The 15,402-nt window shown below is 40.0% G+C and overlaps 1 protein-coding gene across 1 annotated transcript in view; it reads left to right on the top strand.

Annotated features, from left to right (window-relative positions):
* sema4f (sema domain, immunoglobulin domain (Ig), transmembrane domain (TM) and short cytoplasmic domain, (semaphorin) 4F) overlaps nucleotides 1-15,402 on the top strand; it is a 132,037-nt gene that overhangs the window by 89,609 nt on the left and 27,026 nt on the right. The gene's annotated exons all lie outside the window — the stretch shown is intronic.

The following is a 15,402-nucleotide window of genomic DNA, read 5'->3' as shown; positions in this document are numbered from 1 at the left end:
GTGCTACTACTACCTACTGTTGTGTTACTACTACCTACTGTTGTGTTACTACAACCTCTACTGTTGTGTTACTACAACCTACTGTTGTGCTACTACTACCTACTGTTGTGTTACTACAACCTACTGTTGTGCTACTACTACCTACTGTTGTGCTACTACAACCTACTGTTGTGTTACTACTACCTACTGTTGTGTTACTACAACCTACTGTTGTGCTACTACTACCTACTGTTGTGCTACTACTACCTACTGTTGTGTTACTACTACCTACTGTTGTGTTACTACTACCTACTGTTGTGTTACTACAACCTACTGTTGTGCTACTACAACCTACTGTTGTGTTACTACTACCTACTGTTGTGTTACTACTACCTACTGTTGTGTTACTACTACCTACTGTTGTGTTACTACAACCTCTACTGTTGTGCTACTACAACCTACTGTTGTGTTACTACAACCTACTGTTGTGTTACTACAACCTACTGTTGTGCTACTACAACCTACTGTTGTGTTACTACTACCTACTGTTGTGTTACTACAACCTCTACTGTTGTGTTACTACAACCTCTACTGTTGTGTTACTACTACCTACTGTTGTGCTACTACTACCTACTGTTGTGTTACTACAACCTACTGTTGTGTTACTACAACCTCTACTGTTGTGTTACTACAACCTACTGTTGTGTTACTACAACCTACTGTTGTGCTACTACTACCTACTGTTGTGCTACTACTACCTACTGTTGTGTTACTACTACCTACTGTTGTGTTACTACAACCTCTACTGTTGTGTTACTACAACCTACTGTTGTGTTACTACAACCTACTGTTGTGCTACTACTACCTACTGTTGTGCTACTACTACCTACTGTTGTGTTACTACTACCTACTGTTGTGTTACTACAACCTACTGTTGTGTTACTACTACCTACTGTTGTGCTACTACAACCTACTGTTGTGTTACTACAACCTCTACTGTTGTGTTACTACTACCTACTGTTGTGCTACTACTACCTACTGTTGTGTTACTACTACCTACTGTTGTGTTACTACTACCTACTGTTGTGCTACTACAACCTACTGTTGTGTTACTACAACCTCTACTGTTGTGTTACTACTACCTACTGTTGTGCTACTACTACCTACTGTTGTGTTACTACTACCTACTGTTGTGTTACTACAACCTCTACTGTTGTGTTACTACAACCTACTGTTGTGTTACTACTACCTACTGTTGTGTTACTACAACCTACTGTTGTGTTACTACTACCTACTGTTGTGCTACTACAACCTACTGTTGTGTTACTACAACCTACTGTTGTGCTACTACAACCTACTGTTGTGCTACTACAACCTACTGTTGTGTTACTACAACCTACTGTTGTGCTACTACAACCTACTGTTGTGTTACTACTACCTACTGTTGTGCTACTACTACCTACTGTTGTGTTACTACTACCTACTGTTGTGTTACTACTACCTACTGTTGTGCTACTACTACCTACTGTTGTGTTACTACTACCTACTGTTGTGTTACTACAACCTACTGTTGTGTTACTACTACCTACTGTTGTGCTACTACTACCTACTGTTGTGTTACTACTACCTACTGTTGTGTTACTACTACCTACTGTTGTGTTACTACAACCTACTGTTGTGTTACTACTACCTACTGTTGTGCTACTACAACCTACTGTTGTGTTACTACAACCTACTGTTGTGTTACTACTACCTACTGTTGTGCTACTACTACCTACTGTTGTGTTACTACTACCTACTGTTGTGTTACTACAACCTACTGTTGTGTTACTACTACCTACTGTTGTGCTACTACAACCTACTGTTGTGTTACTACAACCTACTGTTGTGTTACTACTACCTACTGTTGTGCTACTACAACCTACTGTTGTGTTACTACTACCTACTGTTGTGTTACTACAACCTACTGTTGTGTTACTACTACCTACTGTTGTGTTACTACTACCTACTGTTGTGTTACTACTACCTACTGTTGTGCTACTACTACCTACTGTTGTGTTACTACTACCTACTGTTGTGTTACTACAACCTACTGTTGTGTTACTACTACCTACTGTTGTGTTACTACTACCTACTGTTGTGTTACTACTACCTACTGTTGTGTTACTACTACCTACTGTTGTGTTACTACTACCTACTGTTGTGTTACTACTACCTACTGTTGTGCTGCTACTACCTACTGTTGTGCTACTACAACCTACTGTTGTGCTACTACAACCTACTGTGGTGTTACTACAACCTCTACTGTTGTGTTACTACTACCTACTGTTGTGTTACTACTACCTACTGTTGTGCTGCTACTACCTACTGTTGTGCTACTACTACCTACTGTTGTGCTACTACAACCTACTGTTGTGTTACTACTACCTACTGTTGTGTTACTACTACCTACTGTTGTGTTACTACTACCTACTGTTGTGTTACTACTACCTACTGTTGTGTTACTACTACCTACTGTTGTGCTACTACTACCTACTGTTGTGTTACTACTACCTACTGTTGTGTTACTACAACCTACTGTTGTGTTACTACTACCTACTGTTGTGTTACTACTACCTACTGTTGTGTTACTACTACCTACTGTTGTGTTACTACTACCTACTGTTGTGTTACTACTACCTACTGTTGTGTTACTACTACCTACTGTTGTGCTGCTACTACCTACTGTTGTGCTACTACAACCTACTGTTGTGCTACTACAACCTACTGTGGTGTTACTACAACCTCTACTGTTGTGTTACTACTACCTACTGTTGTGTTACTACTACCTACTGTTGTGCTGCTACTACCTACTGTTGTGCTACTACTACCTACTGTTGTGTTACTACTACCTACTGTTGTGCTACTACAACCTACTGTTGTGTTACTACTACCTACTGTTGTGTTACTACTACCTACTGTTGTGTTACTACAACCTACTGTTGTGTTACTACTACCTACTGTTGTGCTACTACTACCTACTGTTGTGTTACTACTACCTACTGTTGTGTTACTACTACCTACTGTTGTGTTACTACTACCTACTGTTGTGTTACTACAACCTACTGTTGTGTTACTACTACCTACTGTTGTGCTACTACAACCTCTACTGTTGTGCTACTACAACCTCTACTGTTGTGTTACTACAACCTACTGTTGTGCTACTACTACCTACTGTTGTGTTACTACTACCTACTGTTGTGTTACTACAACCTACTGTTGTGTTACTACTACCTACTGTTGTGCTACTACAACCTCTACTGTTGTGCTACTACAACCTCTACTGTTGTGTTACTACAACCTCTACTGTTGTGTTACTACAACCTACTGTTGTGTTACTACAACCTACTGTTGTGTTACTACAACCTACTGTTGTGTTACTACAACCTCTACTGTTGTGTTACTACAACCTCTACTGTTGTGCTACTACAACCTACTGTTGTGTTACTACAACCTACTGTTGTGTTACTACTACCTACTGTTGTGCTACTACAACCTACTGTTGTGTTACTACTACCTACTGTTGTGTTACTACTACCTACTGTTGTGTTACTACAACCTACTGTTGTGTTACTACAACCTCTACTGTTGTGCTACTACAACCTCTACTGTTGTGTTACTACAACCTACTGTTGTGTTACTACTACCTACTGTTGTGTTACTACAACCTACTGTTGTGTTACTACAACCTACTGTTGTGCTACTACTACCTACTGTTGTGCTACTACAACCTACTGTTGTGTTACTACAACCTACTGTTGTGCTACTACAACCTACTGTTGTGTTACTACTACCTACTGTTGTGTTACTACTACCTACTGTTGTGTTACTACTACCTACTGTTGTGTTACTACTACCTACTGTTGTGTTACTACAACCTACTGTTGTGTTACTACAACCTACTGTTGTGTTACTACAACCTACTGTTGTGCTACTACTACCTACTGTTGTGTTACTACAACCTACTGTTGTGTTACTACTACCTACTGTTGTGTTACTACTACCTACTGTTGTGTTACTACTACCTACTGTTGTGTTACTACAACCTCTACTGTTGTGTTACTACTACCTACTGTTGTGTTACTACTACCTACTGTTGTGTTACTACAACCTACTGTTGTGTTACTACAACCTACTGTTGTGTTACTACAACCTACTGTTGTGTTACTACTACCTACTGTTGTGTTACTACAACCTACTGTTGTGTTACTACTACCTACTGTTGTGTTACTACTACCTACTGTTGTGCTACTACAACCTACTGTTGTGTTACTACAACCTACTGTTGTGTTACTACTACCTACTGTTGTGTTACTACTACCTACTGTTGTGCTACTACAACCTACTGTTGTGTTACTACAACCTCTACTGTTGTGCTACTACAACCTACTGTTGTGTTACTACAACCTCTACTGTTGTGTTACTACAACCTACTGTTGTGCTACTACTACCTACTGTTGTGTTACTACTACCTACTGTTGTGTTACTACAACCTCTACTGTTGTGTTACTACTACCTACTGTTGTGCTACTACAACCTACTGTTGTGTTACTACAACCTACTGTTGTGCTACTACTACCTACTGTTGTGTTACTACTACCTACTGTTGTGTTACTACTACCTACTGTTGTGTTACTACAACCTCTACTGTTGTGTTACTACAACCTACTGTTGTGCTACTACTACCTACTGTTGTGTTACTACAACCTCTACTGTTGTGTTACTACTACCTACTGTTGTGCTACTACAACCTACTGTTGTGTTACTACAACCTACTGTTGTGCTACTACTACCTACTGTTGTGTTACTACTACCTACTGTTGTGTTACTACAACCTCTACTGTTGTGTTACTACAACCTACTGTTGTGCTACTACTACCTACTGTTGTGTTACTACAACCTACTGTTGTGCTACTACTACCTACTGTTGTGCTACTACAACCTACTGTTGTGTTACTACTACCTACTGTTGTGTTACTACAACCTACTGTTGTGCTACTACTACCTACTGTTGTGCTACTACTACCTACTGTTGTGTTACTACTACCTACTGTTGTGTTACTACTACCTACTGTTGTGTTACTACAACCTACTGTTGTGCTACTACAACCTACTGTTGTGTTACTACTACCTACTGTTGTGTTACTACTACCTACTGTTGTGTTACTACTACCTACTGTTGTGTTACTACAACCTCTACTGTTGTGCTACTACAACCTACTGTTGTGTTACTACAACCTACTGTTGTGTTACTACAACCTACTGTTGTGCTACTACAACCTACTGTTGTGTTACTACTACCTACTGTTGTGTTACTACAACCTCTACTGTTGTGTTACTACAACCTCTACTGTTGTGTTACTACTACCTACTGTTGTGCTACTACTACCTACTGTTGTGTTACTACAACCTACTGTTGTGTTACTACAACCTCTACTGTTGTGTTACTACAACCTACTGTTGTGTTACTACAACCTACTGTTGTGCTACTACTACCTACTGTTGTGCTACTACTACCTACTGTTGTGTTACTACTACCTACTGTTGTGTTACTACAACCTCTACTGTTGTGTTACTACAACCTACTGTTGTGTTACTACAACCTACTGTTGTGCTACTACTACCTACTGTTGTGCTACTACTACCTACTGTTGTGTTACTACTACCTACTGTTGTGTTACTACAACCTACTGTTGTGTTACTACTACCTACTGTTGTGCTACTACAACCTACTGTTGTGTTACTACAACCTCTACTGTTGTGTTACTACTACCTACTGTTGTGCTACTACTACCTACTGTTGTGTTACTACTACCTACTGTTGTGTTACTACTACCTACTGTTGTGCTACTACAACCTACTGTTGTGTTACTACAACCTCTACTGTTGTGTTACTACTACCTACTGTTGTGCTACTACTACCTACTGTTGTGTTACTACTACCTACTGTTGTGTTACTACAACCTCTACTGTTGTGTTACTACAACCTACTGTTGTGTTACTACTACCTACTGTTGTGTTACTACAACCTACTGTTGTGTTACTACTACCTACTGTTGTGCTACTACAACCTACTGTTGTGTTACTACAACCTACTGTTGTGCTACTACAACCTACTGTTGTGCTACTACAACCTACTGTTGTGTTACTACAACCTACTGTTGTGCTACTACAACCTACTGTTGTGTTACTACTACCTACTGTTGTGCTACTACTACCTACTGTTGTGTTACTACTACCTACTGTTGTGTTACTACTACCTACTGTTGTGCTACTACTACCTACTGTTGTGTTACTACTACCTACTGTTGTGTTACTACAACCTACTGTTGTGTTACTACTACCTACTGTTGTGCTACTACTACCTACTGTTGTGTTACTACTACCTACTGTTGTGTTACTACTACCTACTGTTGTGTTACTACAACCTACTGTTGTGTTACTACTACCTACTGTTGTGCTACTACAACCTACTGTTGTGTTACTACAACCTACTGTTGTGTTACTACTACCTACTGTTGTGCTACTACTACCTACTGTTGTGTTACTACTACCTACTGTTGTGTTACTACAACCTACTGTTGTGTTACTACTACCTACTGTTGTGCTACTACAACCTACTGTTGTGTTACTACAACCTACTGTTGTGTTACTACTACCTACTGTTGTGCTACTACAACCTACTGTTGTGTTACTACTACCTACTGTTGTGTTACTACAACCTACTGTTGTGTTACTACTACCTACTGTTGTGTTACTACTACCTACTGTTGTGTTACTACTACCTACTGTTGTGCTACTACTACCTACTGTTGTGTTACTACTACCTACTGTTGTGTTACTACAACCTACTGTTGTGTTACTACTACCTACTGTTGTGTTACTACTACCTACTGTTGTGTTACTACTACCTACTGTTGTGTTACTACTACCTACTGTTGTGTTACTACTACCTACTGTTGTGTTACTACTACCTACTGTTGTGCTGCTACTACCTACTGTTGTGCTACTACAACCTACTGTTGTGCTACTACAACCTACTGTGGTGTTACTACAACCTCTACTGTTGTGTTACTACTACCTACTGTTGTGTTACTACTACCTACTGTTGTGCTGCTACTACCTACTGTTGTGCTACTACTACCTACTGTTGTGCTACTACAACCTACTGTTGTGTTACTACTACCTACTGTTGTGTTACTACTACCTACTGTTGTGTTACTACTACCTACTGTTGTGTTACTACTACCTACTGTTGTGTTACTACTACCTACTGTTGTGCTACTACTACCTACTGTTGTGTTACTACTACCTACTGTTGTGTTACTACAACCTACTGTTGTGTTACTACTACCTACTGTTGTGTTACTACTACCTACTGTTGTGTTACTACTACCTACTGTTGTGTTACTACTACCTACTGTTGTGTTACTACTACCTACTGTTGTGTTACTACTACCTACTGTTGTGCTGCTACTACCTACTGTTGTGCTACTACAACCTACTGTTGTGCTACTACAACCTACTGTGGTGTTACTACAACCTCTACTGTTGTGTTACTACTACCTACTGTTGTGTTACTACTACCTACTGTTGTGCTGCTACTACCTACTGTTGTGCTACTACTACCTACTGTTGTGTTACTACTACCTACTGTTGTGCTACTACAACCTACTGTTGTGTTACTACTACCTACTGTTGTGTTACTACTACCTACTGTTGTGTTACTACAACCTACTGTTGTGTTACTACTACCTACTGTTGTGCTACTACTACCTACTGTTGTGCTACTACTACCTACTGTTGTGTTACTACTACCTACTGTTGTGTTACTACTACCTACTGTTGTGTTACTACTACCTACTGTTGTGTTACTACAACCTACTGTTGTGTTACTACTACCTACTGTTGTGCTACTACAACCTCTACTGTTGTGCTACTACAACCTCTACTGTTGTGTTACTACAACCTACTGTTGTGCTACTACTACCTACTGTTGTGTTACTACTACCTACTGTTGTGTTACTACAACCTACTGTTGTGTTACTACTACCTACTGTTGTGCTACTACAACCTCTACTGTTGTGCTACTACAACCTCTACTGTTGTGTTACTACAACCTCTACTGTTGTGTTACTACAACCTACTGTTGTGTTACTACAACCTACTGTTGTGTTACTACAACCTACTGTTGTGTTACTACAACCTCTACTGTTGTGTTACTACAACCTCTACTGTTGTGCTACTACAACCTACTGTTGTGTTACTACAACCTACTGTTGTGTTACTACTACCTACTGTTGTGCTACTACAACCTACTGTTGTGTTACTACTACCTACTGTTGTGTTACTACTACCTACTGTTGTGTTACTACAACCTACTGTTGTGTTACTACAACCTCTACTGTTGTGCTACTACAACCTCTACTGTTGTGTTACTACAACCTCTACTGTTGTGTTACTACTACCTACTGTTGTGTTACTACAACCTCTACTGTTGTGCTACTACAACCTCTACTGTTGTGTTACTACTACCTACTGTTGTGTTACTACAACCTCTACTGTTGTGTTACTACTACCTACTGTTGTGTTACTACAACCTACTGTTGTGTTACTACTACCTACTGTTGTGTTACTACTACCTACTGTTGTGTTACTACAACCTCTACTGTTGTGCTACTACAACCTCTACTGTTGTGTTACTACAACCTCTACTGTTGTGTTACTACTACCTACTGTTGTGTTACTACAACCTCTACTGTTGTGCTACTACAACCTCTACTGTTGTGTTACTACTACCTACTGTTGTGTTACTACAACCTACTGTTGTGTTACTACAACCTCTACTGTTGTGCTACTACTACCTACTGTTGTGTTACTACTACCTACTGTTGTGTTACTACAACCTACTGTTGTGCTACTACAACCTACTGTTGTGCTACTACAACCTACTGTTGTGTTACTACAACCTACTGTTGTGCTACTACAACCTACTGTTGTGTTACTACAACCTACTGTTGTGCTACTACAACCTACTGTTGTGTTACTACAACCTACTGTTGTGCTACTACAACCTACTGTTGTGTTACTACTACCTACTGTTGTGTTACTACTACCTACTGTTGTGTTACTACTACCTACTGTTGTGTTACTACAACCTACTGTTGTGTTACTACTACCTACTGTTGTGTTACTACTACCTACTGTTGTGTTACTACTACCTACTGTTGTGTTACTACTACCTACTGTTGTGTTACTACAACCTACTGTTGTGTTACTACTACCTACTGTTGTGCTACTACTACCTACTGTTGTGTTACTACTACCTACTGTTGTGTTACTACAACCTACTGTTGTGTTACTACTACCTACTGTTGTGTTACTACAACCTACTGTTGTGTTACTACTACCTACTGTTGTGCTACTACTACCTACTGTTGTGTTACTACTACCTACTGTTGTGTTACTACAACCTACTGTTGTGTTACTACTACCTACTGTTGTGCTACTACAACCTACTGTTGTGTTACTACAACCTACTGTTGTGTTACTACTACCTACTGTTGTGTTACTACAACCTACTGTTGTGTTACTACTACCTACTGTTGTGCTACTACAACCTACTGTTGTGTTACTACAACCTACTGTTGTGTTACTACTACCTACTGTTGTGCTACTACTACCTACTGTTGTGTTACTACAACCTCTACTGTTGTGTTACTACAACCTCTACTGTTGTGTTACTACTACCTACTGTTGTGTTACTACAACCTCTACTGTTGTGTTACTACTACCTACTGTTGTGTTACTACAACCTACTGTTGTGTTACTACAACCTACTGTTGTGTTACTACTACCTCTACTGTTGTGTTACTACTACCTACTGTTGTGCTACTACAACCTCTACTGTTGTGTTACTACTACCTACTGTTGTGTTACTACAACCTACTGTTGTGTTACTACAACCTACTGTTGTGTTACTACAACCTCTACTGTTGTGTTACTACTACCTACTGTTGTGCTACTACAACCTACTGTTGTGCTACTACAACCTACTGTGGTGTTACTACAACCTCTACTGTTGTGTTACTACAACCTCTACTGTTGTGTTACTACAACCTACTGTTGTGTTACTACAACCTACTGTTGTGTTACTACAACCTACTGTTGTGTTACTACTACCTACTGTTGTGTTACTACTACCTACTGTTGTGTTACTACTACCTACTGTTGTGTTACTACAACCTACTGTTGTGTTACTACAACCTACTGTTGTGTTACTACTACCTACTGTTGTGTTACTACTACCTACTGTTGTGTTACTACAACCTACTGTTGTGTTACTACTACCTACTGTTGTGCTACTACAACCTCTACTGTTGTGCTACTACAACCTCTACTGTTGTGTTACTACAACCTCTACTGTTGTGTTACTACAACCTACTGTTGTGTTACTACAACCTACTGTTGTGTTACTACTACCTACTGTTGTGTTACTACAACCTCTACTGTTGTGTTACTACAACCTCTACTGTTGTGCTACTACTACCTACTGTTGTGTTACTACAACCTACTGTTGTGTTACTACTACCTACTGTTGTGCTACTACAACCTACTGTTGTGTTACTACTACCTACTGTTGTGTTACTACTACCTACTGTTGTGTTACTACTACCTCTACTGTTGTGCTACTACAACCTACTGTTGTGTTACTACAACCTACTGTTGTGTTACTACTACCTACTGTTGTGCTACTACAACCTACTGTTGTGTTACTACTACCTACTGTTGTGTTACTACTACCTACTGTTGTGTTACTACAACCTACTGTTGTGTTACTACAACCTACTGTTGTGTTACTACAACCTACTGTTGTGTTACTACTACCTACTGTTGTGTTACTACAACCTCTACTGTTGTGTTACTACAACCTCTACTGTTGTGCTACTACAACCTACTGTTGTGTTACTACAACCTACTGTTGTGTTACTACTACCTACTGTTGTGCTACTACAACCTACTGTTGTGTTACTACTACCTACTGTTGTGTTACTACTACCTACTGTTGTGTTACTACTACCTACTGTTGTGTTACTACTACCTACTGTTGTGTTACTACTACCTACTGTTGTGCTACTACAACCTACTGTTGTGTTACTACTACCTACTGTTGTGCTACTACTACCTACTGTTGTGTTACTACAACCTACTGTTGTGTTACTACTACCTACTGTTGTGCTACTACAACCTACTGTTGTGCTACTACAACCTACTGTTGTGTTACTACTACCTACTGTTGTGTTACTACTACCTACTGTTGTGTTACTACAACCTCTACTGTTGTGCTACTACAACCTCTACTGTTGTGTTACTACAACCTCTACTGTTGTGTTACTACTACCTACTGTTGTGTTACTACAACCTCTACTGTTGTGCTACTACAACCTCTACTGTTGTGTTACTACTACCTACTGTTGTGTTACTACAACCTCTACTGTTGTGTTACTACAACCTCTACTGTTGTGTTACTACTACCTACTGTTGTGTTACTACAACCTACTGTTGTGTTACTACTACCTACTGTTGTGTTACTACTACCTACTGTTGTGTTACTACAACCTCTACTGTTGTGCTACTACAACCTCTACTGTTGTGTTACTACAACCTCTACTGTTGTGTTACTACTACCTACTGTTGTGTTACTACAACCTCTACTGTTGTGCTACTACAACCTCTACTGTTGTGTTACTACTACCTACTGTTGTGTTACTACAACCTCTACTGTTGTGTTACTACAACCTCTACTGTTGTGCTACTACTACCTACTGTTGTGTTACTACTACCTACTGTTGTGCTACTACAACCTACTGTTGTGCTACTACAACCTCTACTGTTGTGTTACTACAACCTCTACTGTTGTGCTACTACTACCTACTGTTGTGTTACTACTACCTACTGTTGTGCTACTACTACCTACTGTTGTGTTACTACTACCTACTGTTGTGCTACTACAACCTACTGTTGTGCTACTACAACCTCTACTGTTGTGTTACTACAACCTCTACTGTTGTGCTACTACAACCTCTACTGTTGTGTTACTACAACCTCTACTGTTGTGTTACTACAACCTCTACTGTTGTGCTACTACTACCTACTGTTGTGTTACTACAACCTACTGTTGTGTTACTACTACCTACTGTTGTGTTACTACTACCTACTGTTGTGTTACTACTACCTACTGTTGTGCTACTACAACCTACTGTTGTGCTACTACAACCTACTGTTGTGTTACTACTACCTACTGTTGTGCTACTACAACCTACTGTTGTGTTACTACAACCTACTGTTGTGCTACTACAACCTACTGTTGTGTTACTACTACCTACTGTTGTGTTACTACTACCTACTGTTGTGTTACTACTACCTACTGTTGTGTTACTACTACCTACTGTTGTGTTACTACAACCTACTGTTGTGCTACTACAACCTACTGTTGTGTTACTACAACCTCTACTGTTGTGCTACTACAACCTACTGTTGTGTTACTACAACCTCTACTGTTGTGTTACTACAACCTACTGTTGTGTTACTACAACCTCTACTGTTGTGCTACTACTACCTACTGTTGTGTTACTACAACCTCTACTGTTGTGTTACTACTACCTACTGTTGTGTTACTACAACCTCTACTGTTGTGTTACTACTACCTACTGTTGTGTTACTACAACCTACTGTTGTGTTACTACAACCTCTACTGTTGTGTTACTACAACCTCTACTGTTGTGCTACTACTACCTACTGTTGTGTTACTACAACCTCTACTGTTGTGTTACTACTACCTACTGTTGTGTTACTACTACCTACTGTTGTGTTACTACTACCTACTGTTGTGTTACTACAACCTACTGTTGTGCTACTACAACCTACTGTTGTGTTACTACTACCTACTGTTGTGTTACTACAACCTCTACTGTTGTGTTACTACTACCTACTGTTGTGTTACTACTACCTACTGTTGTGTTACTACTACCTACTGTTGTGTTACTACTACCTACTGTTGTGTTACTACTACCTACTGTTGTGTTACTACAACCTACTGTTGTGTTACTACTACCTACTGTTGTGTTACTACTACCTACTGTTGTGTTACTACAACCTACTGTTGTGTTACTACAACCTACTGTTGTGTTACTACTACCTACTGTTGTGTTACTACTACCTACTGTTGTGTTACTACAGCCTACTGTAGGCCACCACCACTGTAGTACTACCATAACCTACTGTTGTCGCCACTACCTACCTACTGTTGTGTTACTACAACCTACTGTTGTGTTACTACTACCTACTGTTGTGTTACTACTACCTACTGTTGTGTTACTACTACCTACTGTTGTGCTACTACAACCTACTGTTGTGCTACTACAACCTACTGTTGTGTTACTACTACCTACTGTTGTGCTACTACAACCTACTGTTGTGTTACTACAACCTACTGTTGTGCTACTACAACCTACTGTTGTGTTACTACTACCTACTGTTGTGTTACTACTACCTACTGTTGTGTTACTACTACCTACTGTTGTGTTACTACTACCTACTGTTGTGTTACTACAACCTACTGTTGTGTTACTACAACCTACTGTTGTGTTACTACAACCTACTGTTGTGTTACTACTACCTACTGTTGTGTTACTACTACCTACTGTTGTGTTACTACAACCTACTGTTGTGCTACTACAACCTACTGTTGTGTTACTACTACCTACTGTTGTGTTACTACAACCTACTGTTGTGCTACTACAACCTACTGTTGTGTTACTACAACCTACTGTTGTGTTACTACAACCTACTGTTGTGTTACTACAACCTACTGTTGTGTTACTACAACCTACTGTTGTGCTACTACAACCTACTGTTGTGTTACTACAACCTACTGTTGTGTTACTACAACCTACTGTTGTGCTACTACAACCTACTGTTGTGTTACTACAACCTACTGTTGTGTTACTACTACCTACTGTTGTGTTACTACAACCTACTGTTGTGTTACTACTACCTACTGTTGTGTTACTACAACCTACTGTTGTGCTACTACAACCTACTGTTGTGTTACTACTACCTACTGTTGTGCTACTACAACCTACTGTTGTGTTACTACTACCTACTGTTGTGTTACTACTACCTACTGTTGTGCTACTACAACCTACTGTTGTGCTGCTACAACCTACTGTTGCCCCTCATGGTTGTGCTACTCTCCTCTTTGCATTCACCGAGAAAGCAGAAAGAAGCAGAGAGAAGCAGAAAGAAGCAGAGAGAAGCAGAGAGAAGCAGAGAGAAGCAGAAAGAAGCAGAGAGAAGCAGAAAGAAGCAGAGAGAAGCAGAGTGAAGCAGAAAGAAGCAGAGAGAAGCAGAGAGAAGCAGAAAGAAGCAGAGAGAAGCAGAAAGAAGCAGAGAGAAGCAGAGAGAAGCAGAAAGAAGCAGAGAGAAGCAGAAAGAAGCAGAGAGAAGCAGAAAGAAGCAGAGAGAAGCAGAGAGAAGCAGAAAGAAGCAGAGAGAAGCAGAGAGAAGCAGAAAGAAGCAGAGAGAAGCAGAAAGAAGCAGAGAGAAGCAGAGAAGCAGAAAGAAGCAGAGAGAAGCAGAAAGAAGCAGAGAGAAGCAGAGAGAAAGCTGCCATTGCTGCACTGCTATCACACATGTTACATCTCCAGGGGACATAGACTTCTAACCACTATGAGACATGTTACATCTCCAGGGACATAGACTTCTAACCACTATGAGACATGTTACATCTCCAGGGACATAGACTTCTAACCACTATGAGACATGTTACATCTCCAGGGACATAGACTTCTAACCACTATGAGACATGTTACATCTCTGGGGACATAGACTACTAACCACTATGAGACATGTTACATCTCCAGGGGACATAGACTTCTAACCACTATGAGACATGTTACATCTCTGGGGACATAGACTTCTAACCACTATGAGACATGTTACATCTCCAGGGACATAGACTTCTAACCACTATGAGACACGTTACATCTCCAGGGACATAGACTTCTAACCACTATGAGACATGTTCCATCTCCAGGGGACATAGACTTCTAACCACTATGAGACATGATACATCTCCAGGGGACATAGACTTCTAACCACTATGAGACATGTTACATCTCTAGGGACATAGACTTCTAACCTCTATGAGACAACATAGACTTCTAACCTCTATGAGACATGTTACATCTCCAGGGGACATAGACTTCTAACCACTATGAGACATGATACATCTCCAGGGACATAGACTTCTAACCTCTATGAGACATGTTACATCTCCAGGGACATAGACTTCTAACCACTATGAGACATGTTACATCTCCA

The sequence above is a fragment of the Salvelinus alpinus genome, chromosome 31 (genome assembly GCF_045679555.1).
Source record: "Salvelinus alpinus chromosome 31, SLU_Salpinus.1, whole genome shotgun sequence".
In the NCBI taxonomy this organism is placed as follows: Eukaryota; Metazoa; Chordata; class Actinopteri; order Salmoniformes; family Salmonidae; genus Salvelinus; species Salvelinus alpinus.
The sequence above is the reverse complement of the archived record's forward strand: the minus strand, read 5'-3'. Positions and strand labels throughout refer to the sequence as shown.